This window comes from Paroedura picta, chromosome 14, assembly GCF_049243985.1.
Source record: "Paroedura picta isolate Pp20150507F chromosome 14, Ppicta_v3.0, whole genome shotgun sequence".
In the NCBI taxonomy this organism is placed as follows: Eukaryota; Metazoa; Chordata; class Lepidosauria; order Squamata; family Gekkonidae; genus Paroedura; species Paroedura picta.
Genome location: NC_135382.1, coordinates 7,647,293 through 7,663,633, shown reverse-complemented (window position 1 = coordinate 7,663,633; position 16,341 = coordinate 7,647,293). Strand labels below are relative to the sequence as shown.

Genomic DNA, 16,341 nt, shown 5'->3' with positions numbered 1-16,341 from the left:
CCCACCTGGCCTCAACCAGGGCCAGGGCCAGGGCCAGGGCCAGGGCCAGGGCCTTTTTAGTCCTGGAATGAGCTCCCAGAAGAGCTGCAGGCCCTGACGGAACTCTCTGGGTTCCACAGGGCCTGCCAGACAGAGCTCTCCCGCATTTGGTTGATACGGGTGTTGCTGATACTGGGGAATGAGATCAGCCCCCCCCCCCCCCGGTTCCAGGATTAGGTATTAGACCTCCCTGGAACCACTGAACGATCTACTCCTTGGTTTTTCTTGTTGTTCTTTTTTCTCCATCTCCAGTTGTTGACTATCTGCTGTGCTGGTTCAACTGTTTCAAACGTTGCGGGTGGAATTTGTATTTTTACCACCATCTTGATTCTAATAATTTTAGGGAGCATTGTTGTTATATTTAGATGTTTTACCTTGTATTGATGTTTACAAGGGTGTTTTATTCTATGTTTATTGTAAACTGCCCCAAACCAGCTGTGCTATAAAAATCCAATAACAAACAAGGTTTGCAATTTCAGAAGGGAGGAATGCTTTTGTTCTCTCTCTCTCTCCCTCCCTCCCTCCCTCCCCCTGTGTGTGTGTGTGTGTGTGTGTGTGTGTGTGTAGAGAAGAGTACAACACAGCCCTCCATCCCCATCCCAAGCAGCTCTTTCCTCCAGGGGAACTGATATCTGCAGTCTAGAGAGGAGTGTTCATTCTGGGGGTTCTCCAGGTCTTACCTGGAGGCTGGCATCCCTGAATAGTGGCAGGGACCTGGAGATCCCACTTCTGGGGTTTCTCAATGGTAAAAAACTGAGAAATCCTTTGTAAGTTCTTTGCCACCGAATGTTTTCATGTTTGATTATACCACTGTTTTTTATTTACTCTGATATAGATCTGAACTGAAGAACATACTGACAAAGGTTTTCAGGTCTTTAAGCAAATTTGGCTATCCATTAAATATGTTCATTGAAGGAAGAAAGTGTGACAAGTTTATGAATTATTGGATGTTTATTGTTATTAGCAATTACTGCCACACAGCATTTCTCTTTGTTTCCCACCTGGAGCCTGGCATCCCTGCACCTCCATGGGATCCTAAGCCAGGGCTTGTCTCCAGGGGGATTGATCTCTGTAGCCTGGAAATGACCTGCAATTCCAGCAGATCCCCAGGTCCCAACCTCTCCCATCCTGCAATCTCTCTGCTACAGAGTTCCTCCTCCCAAATAAGCTCTTTCATCTCTTTCCTCCTCCCAAATAAGCTCTTTCATCTCCAGGAGCCGAGAGATGAGTTGTTGTTGTAGAGTTCCCCCTCCAAAACAGCCATTTCCCCCTGGGGAGCTGATCTCTGTAGTCCAGTTCCAGGAGATTTCCAATCCACAGCTGGAGGTTGGCGACCCCTGGGTCAGGAATGTTCCTTGAGGTTTGGAGGCGGGGTCTCAAGAGTCCAAGGTTGGGCAGGAGCTTCTGCCATGTAGCCAGCCCCCAGGAAGGCCACAGTGCAGGTACAATGCATCCCTGGGTACAATGGGCTTTGCCTCTAGTTCCTTTAATAAAGTAGAGGATTTCCCACTGAACAACAGCCTTAGGTCACCATGAGATGGAAGGACATATTTGTACACAGTTTTTACACCCCACCTATTCCTTTATCATGAGGACATTTCATTCAATGTTCTTCCTTCCAGAGATGATTCCTCCCATCTGGTAAGGTGAAAGGAAGTAGTCGTGACATGGATAATCTAGGCTAGTATCTTAAGGATATTGGCTGTCTTAAGGAGGAGGGGCTGTGGTTCAGTGGAAGAACCTCTGCTTGTCATCAATCAATCCCCGGCTTCTCCAGTTAAAAGGACCAGGCAGGAGGGGATGGGAAAGATCTCTCTGCCTTGTCCCTGGACAGCTTCTGCCAGCCAGAGTAGACAATACTGACCTCAATGGACCAACGGTTTGATTCAGTCTGAGGCAGTTCCATGTGTGATTTTAACAGCTAAGCAGGGTCATCCCTGGTTAGTGCTTGGACAGGAGACCTCCAGGGAAGCCCAGGCTTGCTCCCCAAAGGCAGGTCAAGCAAGCCACCTCTGAACATCACTGGCCTTGGAAATCCTACAGGGTTGCAATAAACTGGAAACAATTTGAAGGCAAAAAAAGTGCAGGGTCTTGCTACCATTAGTATAGAGCAGAGACATAAATATCTGACGAACAATGTATGATGACAAGCCTCCTAGCGAAGGTGAGATCAACTTCAGTGTCACAATAACCTGAACCTGACCAGCACCAGCATCCTTGGATTATTCTAGTAGGAAATGAAAACATTTTCCAGCCGCAGATTGCCCAAACTCCTACAGGGAGTCGGAGGGACATGTCAGCCTCACCTGTGCTGGAACAGGAACCTTTCACAGGTCTGCGCAGCAGAGGATCTGCAGCCCCATTACATTCCGTGCAAGGCATTCACATAAGGCCTCCATTTTTATTCTTGAGCCTCAGTGTTTATTTAACTGAATCAGTCTTGTGCGGCTCAGAGCGGTGGCACTCAACCTTTAGCAGCCCAAGAGCCACTTCATCACTAAGCAGATGCGGAGAGGTGGAGAGCGGTGTGCAAACTCCCAGAAGTATGCGGCATGCTGAACGCCCAGGCACATGGTGCAACTTTACAGCACATTAATAATTCATGACCTTGTCAAACTGGCTCAGGAAAGGATGCTGTTGAAGAGGCATTAGTCGCAGTTCGAGAAGCAGCAGCCCCTTAGAAGCACCTTCCAGTGGTGGACTGGATAAAGAGCCGGGTTCAAATGCCTGTACCAGCCACCAAACTCACAGGGGGGGGGGGGCTGACCTTGTGCCCATCACTCTCACTCCACCTAACCTGCCTTTCAGGTGGTGAACTGTGGAGCTACTGAAGTATAGTGGGGAGCATGTCAGACCCAGGAAGACCCAGGTCTGGATCCCCAGTCTTCCATGGACATTTGTTTGGGCCAGTCACAGACTGTCACTCTAACCTACCTTAAAAGGTTGTTGTTGTGAGGATAAAAAGCAAAAGAGGAGAATGTTGCAAGCTGCTTGAGATCCCCATTGGGGAGGGTAGCAGGTGGGGTATATATGAAGGAAACAATTAATCATAAGGAAGCATATTCATAGGACTAAATGCACAGAGCTGGGTGTGCTGCAGGAAGGTTGGCTTGAGATTTTCCCCCACCTGATCTTCATTAATTAATTAATTCCACTTTTATGCCACCCTTCCCAGTCCAGTTGGCCCATGGCAGTTTACAACAAGAATTAAAAATACAGTAAAATCAGGAAAACACAATTATAACCTTAAAAACTCCCTCCTGCCCTCCCTAACTAGTCCACCACAATCCCAGTATAAACCCCCAAACCAAGCCAGCAACAAATGCCATAAGAACCCAGGGAGTGATAACAAGGCAGCCATCAGCACCACGGAAGAGGTGCTGGAGGAGGGGCTAGATCTTCCATAGCCCTGCCTCAACCCAAGACCTGGCAGAAGAGCTTCATCTTGCAGGCCTTGCAGAACTGTAAAAGCTCCGTCAGGGCCCCCAGCTCTCCTGGCGCCCATTCCACCAGGCTTTTGAAAGAAGAATGACAAACTTCACAACATTTCGGGGGCCTGTGCTATTTAACATACCTGTGAATGGGAAGTCTAAATTTGTAGACAATGATAATTCTATATCTTTTACGTCTCCTCCTTGATCAGCATTACATATGCCACTAGCTTAGGGCCTTTATTGGCAGGTTGCTTAAGCTTGAAGTGTGCAGGGAAGTGCAATTCGATTTGGGCACAAATTGTTTGAATTCAGTCTGAATCGCCATTTCCCCAATAAGTTTAAATGGTCAAATAAACCTCGCTGAAATCATTGAATCACCATTTGGTGATTAAAGCAAGAGCCCGTTCAAACTTTAAAAGGAAGGAGAAAGGAGTAAAAGTTCCCCTTTTTGTTTTTCTTGGGCTCTGGGGGTAGGGGTGGCTGAGGCAGATTAAGGCTATTAAGTCTCTTAATAGCATTCTAGTCTTTACTTGTTGGGGATGTGACTTTTCTGCACAGTAATCCTACTGCTACTTGCAGCATAGCTGCAGGAGCCTCTCCTCAAAAGGACTCCCAAGCTGCAAAAAGATTGGACCATCCAATCTCCATTTTTTCCTATGATGAGAAAAAACCCCCCCCCACACACACACACATTATCTGGCCTGTTCTAGCCCTAGGAAATAATGGAGGTCAGATGAGGCATCCTCTTTGGGTACCCCTAGAATTGGACTCCCTAGTCCTGTCTTCCAGTCTTTTTGCAACTTGGGTGTTCTTTTGAGGAGAGGCTCCTGCAAGTTTAGTACCTCTACCTCAACCTGCCCTGCTCCCTTGTGCCCAGGGAAGGAGAAAATCCCTATAGGCTTCAACTGATTTGGCTAAATCAAAACTACACTATACGTGATTTGGCTGAATCAATTTGGTCCAAAAATAGTCTGAATCTTCTTTTCCTTGTATATCAGTATTAGGTATCTTATAAGTCTCTTAATAGCATTCTAGTCTTTATTTTTTGGGGATGTGACTTTTCTGCACAGTAATCCTATTGCTACCAGTGCTAATGTCTGGTCTAGTGAATGTACTAACATATAGAAGCTTACCTAATGATTCATGATATCTATTATTTGCAGGTAACTCCTTAGTGTCCTCTTTCTGTTTTAATTAGCTTACTTCCATGGGAGTTGGTGCAGGATAAGCATCTTCCATTTTTAGGTATTTTATCCATTCTTTGATCTTTTGCTCTTGGTTGATAAGAATATTTTTTTCTTCTTCTTTCTGTATCTGAATGCCTAGTAGTTTTATTTTTACTTGTTGGTTCAGGTGATTCTCTATTTCTTTTCTCTCATCTGGATTTTAATATGATAAAATCAGGTCATCAATGTAAGTCAGGATGTAAGTCCATTTGCCATCAAGGATGAGTTTCACTTTTCTTGAAGTTTACTTGAAGTAGCATTTCATTCAGTTTTGCATTCCAAGTTCTAACTGCTTGCTTGAACCCATATCTGCTCTTCTGAATTTTGCATACAATTCTTTCTTTGTCTTTCTCTATGAATTCTGGAGGATGTTACATATAAATGTCCTCTTCTGGTTCTCTATGTAAGAATGCAATCTTCATGTCCAGGTCCTCCATGTGCTTAGTAGTGTTCTTACTGTTGTATGCTTAACAACGGGTGCAAAGGTTTCATCATAGTCCTCATTATATATCTTTGAATATCCTTTAGCAGCTACTAGTCTGGCTTTGTAGTTCTTGATCTTACCTTCTGCATCTTGTTTCAGTTTGAAGACCTGTTTGAATTCTATAGCTTTCCTCTTCAGGTGTAGCACTGTGTTTATGTGTTGTGAAGAGCTTGAAGTTCCTCTCATGTCACTTATTTCCACTTTTGTGCTTCTTTTGCAGATAGTTGGGATATTTCTTTCCATGGCGCAGGTTGTGGTACTTCCACTGCTCTTGTGAGGTAGGACAATCACTTGGCTGGAACACCTCTGGTTGAGCATGCTGATCACTTCCCCTACTGGCTTAGGGCTCTGCTCATATATCCCCCCTCCTATGGAGGGACACTGAACAATTACTCAGCTGCAAGATCATGCTTTGAATAGTTTAAAATTATTGTGTTTTATGGTTTATTATTTATACTTCTGTATGCCACTCCAAGATGACTGGCTCAAGAGGGGCAAGCTATAAATATGAATAAATAAATAAAACCTCAGCTGGCCAGGTCCATCTAGTGGATCAGTGAAAGTTGTCCCATCTAGCAGGATCATATCAGAATCTTTTGCCTCTTCCTCTTTAAGATTGCTCACATCTCAGTACACTATCAGACTGTTCACTTCTACATTGGCCCTCTCTGAAGGTGGAGCTCTCTCACTTTCATAGAATCATAGAATCATAGAGTTGGAAGGGGCCATACAGGCCATCTAGTCCAACCCCCAGCTCAATGCAGGACCACCCTAAGCATCCTAAAGCAATTGAAGTAAACTGATCTGCTGACACAGATCTCATTCATATGTGGATCTAAAATTATGTAGCCTTTCCATTTAGCTGAGTAGCCTACCATAATTTCTTATGAACCTGTCATCTAGCTTGGACCTCTTTTCTTTTGGAATGTATACATAGGCCTTGCTCTCCAATACATGTAAATGTTGCATACTAGGTTTATGATCATGCCAGAGTTCATATGGTGTGGTGCCTGTGGGTTTTGTGTGTAACATGTTCTGTAGGTATGTGGCTGTCATAATGCATTCTCCCCAGAACTTGTCTAGAAGAACATATCCTTGAGCATGCACTTCATCATGCCTAGTAGACTCCTGATTTTCCTCTCTGCCGTACAATTATGCTGAGGCATATAGGGCACTGTAGTTTGATGCTTAAGGCCTTGGTCTCTCAGGAACTGCTATGTAGTATTTGCAAGGTATTCACCTCCATTGTCTGTTCACAGGAGCTGTGGTTTTCTTTCAAATTTATTGCTGACAAGTGAAACATAGTCTATCACCTTCTACAGCATCAGTGATTTTTTAAAGCAGAAACACAACTGAATATCTGCTATAATCATCAAAGAGTTAGAAAATATCTGTAGTTGCCTATGGTTGGAGTTGGCAATGGTCTCTGTGAATCAATTCCATGGAGTTTTTTGTCCCCCACTCACTCTGCTTTGGAAAATGTTTGTTGACTGCTTTGGATTGGATACAACATGCACAGCTAGGTTGATTCAATATTACACAGATTTATGTCTAGCATAAAAGCATGCAGTTTAAATCAGCAAGGAAATATGCTGGACATAAACTGGTATAATACCAAATCAACTACTAGGGATATCAAAACATGTTCAGAACAGAAAACACCCCCAAAACGAACAGCTTCAATTGACTTCAACCAAGAGGAAGAGTGGTAGGAGGAGAAAGCATTCCTTAACTGTATTTTTGTGAACCATTTGTCTGTTTGCAATGGGACACCTCTGTGCTGCCTCCCCCCCTCCCCCAAATAAAAGAGATGGAAACACATTTCTATTACCTCTTGGGAAGCAGCTGGGGCACAGCATCATATGTAGACTGTTACTCTCTCACATTCCCACCTGAGTTTTCATCATGTTTTTAAAATCACAATGGTGTGAAAAAACATGGGAAAAGCTAAAGAGAAGAAGAAGAGGGAAGGAGAAGAGATAGCAGTGTCTAACAATCAATGCTGTATTTAATGGAGGGAGAAAGCCAAAGCAGTTAAGATGCCAAACCGGAGGGGAAAAAATGGTTCAGATAAGCTCATAGTCAACTCCTTTGCAGAATGAAGGGAAAGCCAAGAAGAGCAAAGGTAACAGACTGGATGGATGCAGTTATGTCCCTGCTGATGGAACTACTGAGGGACCTGGGTTTTTGCACTCTGTGTCACAGAGTGTTGGACTGGGTAGGCCATTGGCCTGATCCACCATGGCTTCTCTTATGTTCTTATGTCCGGGGCAGTGATGCTCCGTATTCTTGGTGATGGGGGCAAGAGGGAGAGGGCTTCTGGAGTTCTTGACCTTCTGGTGGACCACCTGATGACCCCTGGGTTTTGATCACTCTGTAACTCAGAGTGTTGGACTGGATGGGCCACTGGATTGATCCAACATGTCTTCCCTTATGTTCTTAAGAACAGCAAGCATATGTGTGGAAGTTAAACAATCCCAAGCTTCAAAAAAGGGAGGAGAGATGATCTGGGTAACAACAAGCCAGTGAAACTAACCTCAATTGCAGGAAAGATAATGGAGGATACTTTAAAGGGGGTGATCTGCAAACATCTGAGGGACAATTGGTTGATCAGGGGAAGTCGGCATGGATTTGTCTCCAACAGGTCCTGCCAGACCAACCTGGTTTCCTTGTTCAACTGAGCAACTGGCTTATTAGAGCATAGAAACTCAGTTGATGTTGTTTACCTGGATTTCCCATGATGTTCTGATGGGTAAGCTAGAGGACTGTACTGGATTTTTGGATGGTTAGGTGGATAGGGAACTGGGTAGAAAACTGCACCCAAATAGTGGCTGTCAATGATATTTTATCAGATTGGAAGGAGATGAGCAGTTACAAAGGTTAGGACTCATAGTAATGGGTTTAAACTACATGGAGAATGATACCGGCTAGATATCAAGGAAAAAATTTCATAGAGTATTGGAATCAGCTGCTTATGGAGGTGGTGAGCTCCCCCCCCCACCCCCTCACTGGCAGTTTTCAAGGAGTGGCTGAACAGGTATTTATCCTGGACGAAGTTCAGGCTGATCCTGCCTTGAGCAGGAGGTGGGACTAGATGGCCTGGGTGGCCCCTTCCCACTCTAGGATTCTAGGAGTCTAAGTATAGAGTGATTCTTAATGCAGTGCTCTGTGATACAGTTCTGGAGGCTGTGGTTTACAGGGAAGGCTAGCACAGTAGCACTGGGCTTATTTCACTCTTCTCCTTTAACCTTTCTTTCCTCACTGAAGAGTATACATTTAGCTAGGCTAGGTAAAAACAGCTAAGTAATGACTTTGGGCAGGGAAATTGGGCAAAAGAAAAATGCCCAATTCCTTCCATGCTGGTCTTCCTTTTAAAAATCACAGCCTCAGTGGCATGCAGTTTAAAATATAGGCAATAAAATGATCAAGGTCTTGGTAAGCTTGGTTTAAGTGGGGATGCAGTTGGGTCAAAGGGTTCATTGGAGAAGTGACTTTGGGAGACATGCTTGTGGGAAGGAGAAAATTTGGATAGTGCTGCTGGAAAAAAGCCCTGCCCCTTTAAGACAGAGTTTCTGCCTTTAAATGGGTCAGTAATTTTTTTCCAAAGCAATGATATAAATAATATCCTCTTAATCATTTACTGAAGAGTCAGGACATTATTTTCTCCTGGTTGTTGGCAACCCGAATATAAACCATACAGAGTTACACATGCAGGAGGCAAGGCCGGCAAAGAAGGTCAGAGCATCACATCCCTAGGAAGCAGATTCAACTGCTGAACTACTATCTCTGTAAAACATTTTGGCAATATGGAGCTAGTATCTTTCTGCCTATAATTTAACCCTTTGCTGCCAACAGGGACTGCTCGCTGCCGTCCTCTAAGCCTGTGGTCCCCAACCTTTTTATCACCGGGGACCAGTCAACACTTGACAATCTTAGTGAGGCCTGGGGGGGGGGGTATTCTTTTGCCGAGGAATGTTGCCGCTGCCGCCTGAGCCCCTGCTTCACTTGCTTTCCTGCTGGTGCCCCTGACTTCTTGCTGCCCGCTGGGGGGCACTGCCAGCAGCAGCAGCTGCGTAGTGCCACACCAAGAGGGAGCCCCAGCCATGGCAGCCATTGGAGAGCACCAAAAGTAAGCTGGTGGCAGAGTGGCAGGGCAGCCCCCGAGGCAGCAGCCGTGGAGGAGGACGAGGTGGAACTGCGGCCCGGTACCGGACCGGGGGTTGGGGACCGCTGCTCTAAGCAAGAGCCTTTTAAATATCAAAATCAGAGTCCAGTAGCACCTTTAAGACTAACAAAGATTTATTCAGGGCGTGAGCTTTCGAGTGCAAGCACTCTTTGTCATTCCTTGCACTCGAAAGCTCATGCCCTGAATAAATCTTTGTTGGTGTTAAAGGTGCTACTAGACTCTGATTTTATTGTGCTACTTCAGACCAACATGGCTACCCATTTGAATCTAGCCTTTTAAATAGTTCAAGAAAGCAATCATGCCCCCCCCCATCTTCTCGTCTCCATATTGAATATTCCCAAAACCCTCAGCCTTTCCTCATAGGGCTTTGGGAAGCATGGGGTGAGTTTCTGCCTTCTGTACTGTCACAAAGGGCTGGAACTCCTTCTCCTTTTACATCTAGTCACCCTCAAAGGGACTGCTCAGAGAAGCATGACTCAGAAACTGTATGTTTCCTCCATTAAATGGTGCAAAAATGTTATAGGAAAATGAATTATTTTGCATTTTTATAATAGTCATATATTTATAACTTTACAGTTATCATTATTTAAATTGTGATTTTATTATTTGTATTATTCGTAATCCTTGTTTTTGATCAACATTCTACTTGTCTGGATATCCTAGCATTTATTGTACTGGTCTAAAAGACTGTAAATAAAATGTAAAAAAGAAAGCCACGAGTTGGAAATTTTAATCTAGCCAGAAACCATTTCCTTGTGCAATTTTTCTTACTGTGGTGCCCTTTCCATCCATTGTCTTGCTAGCATGCTAAAAAGGACCTTTTGTTTTTTAATTAGTGCTGAGGAGTAAGGGAGGGAGGTCTTCTGTCCATGGAAAAGTAGAACAACCTCTAGTGACATCTTGTGGCAGATGGTGGGTGAGTTCCTCAAAGAAAGATACCGTCAGTGACAAGGGGGTTCTCCTGCATGACTCACTTTCACTTCCGTGAGGCTTCTTGGCCTCCTCCTGTTCAGCCCAGCATGCTTTGTGAGTTCCCCGTGTGACATTTAACCTCCATTTAAATTAAGAAATCCAGCCTGTGATTTTGTGACAGGGATATAAACCAGAATCTCTCTTTTAATCATTTCCAAATACATTACAGCATGGTTGAAATTTAGATCCTTCCAATGAGCAAGGAAATAATATGCAGTATACTCCCCCCTTTCTTCCTATGCATTTGACCATGCCAGTGATAATTAACAAATGGACTGAAAGCCAGAGAACAGAATGGCGGAACAGCTGGGGGAAGCCTTGTTGCCTTTGAATCCCATAAAATATAAGCAGAGCCCTGCTGGATCATGCCAGTGTTGCTCAGCATCCCGTCTCACACAGTAGCCAAGAAGTTGCCTTGGAGAGCCATCAAAGCACCTGCTGTTGCCTCCTGACAGCAGCATCCAGAGGTTTCCTGCTTCTCAGTGTGGACGCTCCCGTCCGTCACCAGGACGAATAGCTACTGATGGCTACTGCAGCAAGAGATGAGCCATCTGTGAGGCAATGTGAAATAGCTGTCACAAGGAGAAGATTTTGGATACCATGACCTACGGAAGATAGGAGATGATCTGACCCATGCCACCTTCCTTGCAAGCCCTGTCCAAGCAAACAAGAACTGCGTGGCAGTACTAGATTGCAGGGCTCTTGTTCCTACAGATAAGGCCTTGCTGAATGGCTGTAGGCATGCCATCCAGCAAACCAAGGGCAGACTTGTGGGTGTCCTGCTGGGGCCTGCAGAATGCCTTGAGTCATTTGCCAGGCTGAGCTGAGTGTATATTTTTGGAATGGGTGCCAGCATCTCTAAACATGAGAAATGGCAGCTGCCTCAAAAGAAACCGTGTGCATCTCTAGGGCTGCCGGCAGTGTCTGAGCTAATGTAGGAGATTTTGAAAGCAGCACTTGGAGAGGGCAGAATCTGGGAAGGAGGTGACATCACTTTTGGATGATGCTCTAGGAATTTCTCTTAATATAGAGAAATGGGGAAATTGTGGAGCATCACCAAAGAGGTTATTCTCTGGCCATTTTTCTCTCTCCCTCCTCATTTTCTTGAGGGAGGGGACTGGGGCTGGGAGTGGGGACAGGCAAGTGGTAATCTATGAATCTATGTATTTATTTGTTTGGGCCTGTTTAACTTGCTTTGCTATGCGAAACATGGACTCAACGCAACTTTCAATGTTAAAAAGGGGAAAAAAGAAAATTATTAATTACACAGCACACACACACATTAAACACAAGTTACCAGGCAACAGCTCTCCCTGCCACCAGCAGACTAATTGACTGTGTGGGAAGACTCTCTTCCCAGATGGACAGACCTGAGCTGGAGACAGCCAGCAGGGACCAAACATCATCCATCACCCCGACATTCTGGATACAGCGGTCAGCTTTCGCTTTATAACCCGGGCTCCTTGGGGCAAGTTGTCTGAAAGCCACAAGTCCTATGGGACTGACCTGGTGAATGTTCAGGAAAACACTCTGGAAAAGGAAGCTGGACTTCTCCCATGGTAGCGCGGGTCTTGCGTTGTGCTTTCCCCTTACAGGTTTGCCAGACCTGGTCTCTGGGGGCCTCACAAACTTTCTGGCTCCATCAGGGCCTGATGACATGATGCAATGCTTTGGTTTGGGGCCTGTGCATCTGTCTGTGTGTCTGTGATTTTCATGATATTGGCTTTGTATGGTAAAGCCAAAGCAGAGGCTCCAGCACTCAGGGAGGGAGGGAGGAGGGAGGGGGAATATGGAAAGAAACATATGTAGCCAAACACTCGTTTTTTGCATGTGTGCTGTGGATTCCTTGCCAAGCTGTTGTGTGGAAGGTTAATTAGTATAATTAATAATGAATACTTTAATTATAGGTGTTTAAGCAGGGGAGTTTGTAGTTGTTATTATCTTTTGTGCAGTCATTACCAAACACTTGGATTTCTTTTCATTAAAGCAAATAATGCAACAATTAGGCACAGACTAATCCAAATGCTAGCAGGAGAGTGGCAGAGGAAGCAACAACGCAGGGGGAGGGGGAGAACAGGCCCTGGGGTTGTTCCTTGCTGCAGTAAACCAGACAATGTCATGCTTATTCCCCCAGGGCAGATCCCTAACTTGGAGGCTTGCAGCTTCAGTGAATGGCCAGCCCTACTGGGAAGCAGCATTTCTCTTCTTGAGATGACGGCAAAGTTCTGTCTGGTCTGTGAATCTAATGGTTAAAGTTGTCACGAGGGCTGGTTGGGCTCACCATCTGTCAATCACAATCAGGGACCGGATTTTTCATCAGTTTGTTGTTCAGGAACAATTGAAGCCTGTTCATTGGCTTATTTTTCCACTTACAGGGCAACACATAGAACTGCCAATCTCAAGTTGATGTCTGAAGACCGCCTTAAATTAAACCTCCAAGCAATAGAAATCGATTCACCTGTGAAAAATGGCCACTTCACAAGGTATTGCATGATGCTACTGTAAAGTCCCTCCCCTCTCCAGACTACTCCCTTCTCAGACCCCCCCCCAAATGTCCAGGTTAGCCCCAACTTGGGGCTGGCAACCCCAGTAATACAGGGCAAGGAGTGGTATTTCATGCATGCTCATTCTCACACAGACAAATGGAAATCTTATTCCTGCTCCCTGGCATTCTTGTTGCTACACTCCACTTGGCAGCATGACCCGAAATGTGTGTCTGTGTTTGTGAGAAATAGCTAGCGAGAGGCAGGTAACAAGGGGAGAATCTGTTTGCCTGTAGAATACGAGGCAATTGTCCCCTTATGACTTGGGCGCTTCGGCATCCGAAGCGGCCAGTCTCTCCCGGTCTTCCCTGCCATGGTGGGGCCTGGCTGTGCCAGGAGAGACCAACCACTTCGAGCGCTGGAAAGCCCAACCCACAGAACAAGCACGCTAGCAAGAGGAAATAACTGAGTCAGGGAAATGGGTCAATGGAAGGTCTATTTCCCAACAGAAGAGGTGGAGACAGAGACAGGATGACACAACTGACCAGCGACGTGATGGGCAACCTGGATGGATCTGAGGATCCTGAGTGGCAATTCGGCTTGGCAAAAAGGAGAGTCTTATACTCTGTTGAAGGGTGGCTGTGCTGGGAGCAGCACGTACCCAGCATGGCCTTGCCCAGGCTGGACAAAAGGAGGCTTGCTCTAGATGGGCAAGATGCTGGCTTGGGAGGGGCAGTAATCACTCAAGAGAAAAGGAGCTCCTAGAGGCTATCTAGACTTGCTGGGGTAAACCCTCCTTGGCAGAGTGGCACGGCTGAGTAATGAGTAGAAACAAAGAAGCTAAGTGAGGAGGCAATTAGGCAAAAGCCTCTGTTGACCCCTGATCAGCCTTACAAGGGAAAGGAGTTGCCCTGTCAGGTGGAGGGTCCATCAGTCGTCACTGCAGAGGTCCAGGCTCCATCCAGCTGCTGTGTCAGGCTGAAGCGCATGAGGGGGTGGTCTGGCCAGGCATGGGGTCTGGCTGACGTGAGTGCATTGGGTCAGTCCGACAGAGGTGTGCCGCTCCTAGCAAAGGCAGCCAACTATAGAACAAGCAGCGACTGACTCAGTCAGTCATCCAGCAGTTACAATCCTACATGGTTTATTTCTTTAAAAAGTGCTACAGTTTAGGGCTAATTTCATTTAGTCCACGTTATCAGTGTTGGTATCTGAGGCCACTCCTGCAGCTGGGAGAAGGCGGGGAGGCCCCCCCCGCACCCCGGAGCACCCCGGCTCCTTCTCCTGGCCCCAGGAGTGGCCTCGCTGTGTCGGCGAGGCGGCCAGGCCGCTCCCAGGGCCGGGAGAAGCCAGTGAGCCCCCCCCGGATCGTGGCTGGGGCTTCTCCTGGCCGCATGAGCGTCCTCGCCATGTCCTCACCGTGGCAAGGCCGCTCCTGTGGCCGGGAGAAGGTGGCGACCCACCTCCCCACCGCAGAGCGTGGCTGGGACTTCTCCCGTGGCAGGAGCGGCTTCGCCATGTCTACGATGTGGTGAGCCCCCCCCCCCACCCTGGAGCATGGCTGGGGCTTCTCCCGGACACAGGAGAGGCCTCGGCGCGTTGCGCCTGCGGCCGTGAGAAGGTGGTGACCCATCTGGCCACCCCGGAGTGTGGCTGGGCCTTCTGTTGGCTGCAGGAGCGGCCGGGAGAAGGCACCCCCCCACCCCGGAGCATCGCCGAGAGGACGACTCCACCAAGGGCGACCCCCCTCCCCCATGGACAGGGTCACCAGGGATGGAAAAGAGCAGGGACGCCACGTCATCCTTGCTCCTTCCTGAAGGAGGAGGAGCACCCTGGCCGGACGAAGCAGCACATTGGCTGCTTGGCCCTGAATGAACACTCGGAGGGCCCAATCAGTGGCCCAAGTGGCGGCAGAGCGAGGGGGGGTTGGCCAGGGGGTTTTGTGTGTGTGTATGCGTGCCTGTGTGGCTGTGTTCGGTGGGAAGTGGCAGCGGGGCGAGGGGTGTGTGGTCAGGAGGGTTTGGCTGGTGAGGCTGTGTGTGTGTGTCTGGGTGTGGGGAAGCAGTGGTGGGGAATGGCCAGTGGGAAGGGACCCCAGGCAGGAAAGGGGCAGGGACAGGGCGTCTGCGACGCAGCATCCCTGCTCCTTTCGCGAGGGCGAGGGGAAGCGACCGGGAGGACTCACTGTCAGGGAAGGCTGCTTCTCCTCCGGCGCGGTGAGTCCCCGGGCGGGCAAGGCGAGGCTGGGCCAAGCAGCCAATGGGGAGATGTGCTCGGCCCTGGAGTGACACTCGGAGGGCCCAATCAGGTGCCGCTTCGCGGACAGAGCTCACGGACAGAGCCTGCCCTTTTTCCTCCCCCTTAGGGCTTACTCTTTTATTTATTCCGCTCCACAGGAGCGGTTAAAGATAATCAAATATCTTCACATCACCCAGATTGGTAGCTCAAACTCCCCCTGGGCAGGAGGTCGGGAATATTTTACTCAAGGTCAGGAAGAGCTACCAACATGGTTGCAAAGTGGCCCAGAGAGGCAAAGCAGGGCTGGATATCACCATGCAATGATCCCATGCTGACATTAATTGTGGCCTTTGTCTCTTGATGTTGTGGTTAAGAGTGGTTGCCTCTCATTTGGAGATTCTCCACTGCTTCTCCATATGTAGCCAGCTGGGTGAGCTTGGGCCAGTCACAGTTCTCTCAGGGCATCTGCTGCAGGAGAGCAAGGACAGGTGACTGTTAGCTGTTGAGACTTCTTAGGGTAGCAAAAGGTGGAGTACAAAACCTTAGTTCACAAAAGGGCTGCCCCTGAAAGCGGAGCCAGTCAGAACTTATCCTCAATCACACAGTGGAGATTGTTATACTGTAGTGGCAGCCACTCCCATAGCACCATTTTTAAAAATGTATCTCCCATGTCCAGTTAGATGCCTTGCTGAGAAAAACAACCATGTGCCCTCACTCACTTAAAAAAACCCACAGGCTCCATGAAAGGTGTGGAGAAGAGGACACCCACAACAGACACCCTGTGGGGTGGGTGAGGCTGAGAGAGCGCTGATATCACTGCTCGGTCAGAACAGCTTTATCAGTGCCATGGGGAGCCCAAGGTCACCCAGCTGGCTGCATGTGGGGGGAGTGCAGAATCAAACCTGGCATGCCAGATTAGAAGTCCGCACTCCTAACCACTACACCAAACTGGTACTGAAGGGTACATGGTAATAAGGCAAACAAGACAAAATGTGTTACGGCACACACACAAAATCTCCGTCTCGTCCGCAATGGTGATTTTAACCTTATTGTATTATATCATCAGGTAACAATATAAGCATGGGAAAAAATCACTTGGTCAACTAATGTGGAAAACACACACGCACACACAGACGAATAAGCCAGCTGAGCCATTTCAAACTCCAGGAGTTGTTCCTCAGTTTTAGTAAAAATAATAAACAAAGATCAATATTGGTTGCTTATTGTCTTTAACTTATATATAACTTTAATGCCACATGCTGGTGACCGAGGGGGAAATCTA

At 47.2% G+C, this 16,341-nt stretch overlaps 1 long non-coding RNA gene across 2 annotated transcripts in view; it reads left to right on the top strand.

Annotated features, from left to right (window-relative positions):
- Positions 1 to 16,341, top strand: part of LOC143823801 (uncharacterized) — a 106,051-nt gene that overhangs the window by 41,774 nt on the left and 47,936 nt on the right. Inside the window, exons 1-2 of one of the 2 annotated variants that reach the window (XR_013226585.1) lie at positions 5,411 to 5,461; positions 12,717 to 12,824. This is a non-coding gene — a long non-coding RNA (uncharacterized LOC143823801). Of the gene's footprint in view, positions 1 to 5,410; positions 5,462 to 12,716; positions 12,825 to 16,341 lie in introns of those variants that run through there. The other variant, XR_013226584.1, reaches the window with a different exon arrangement.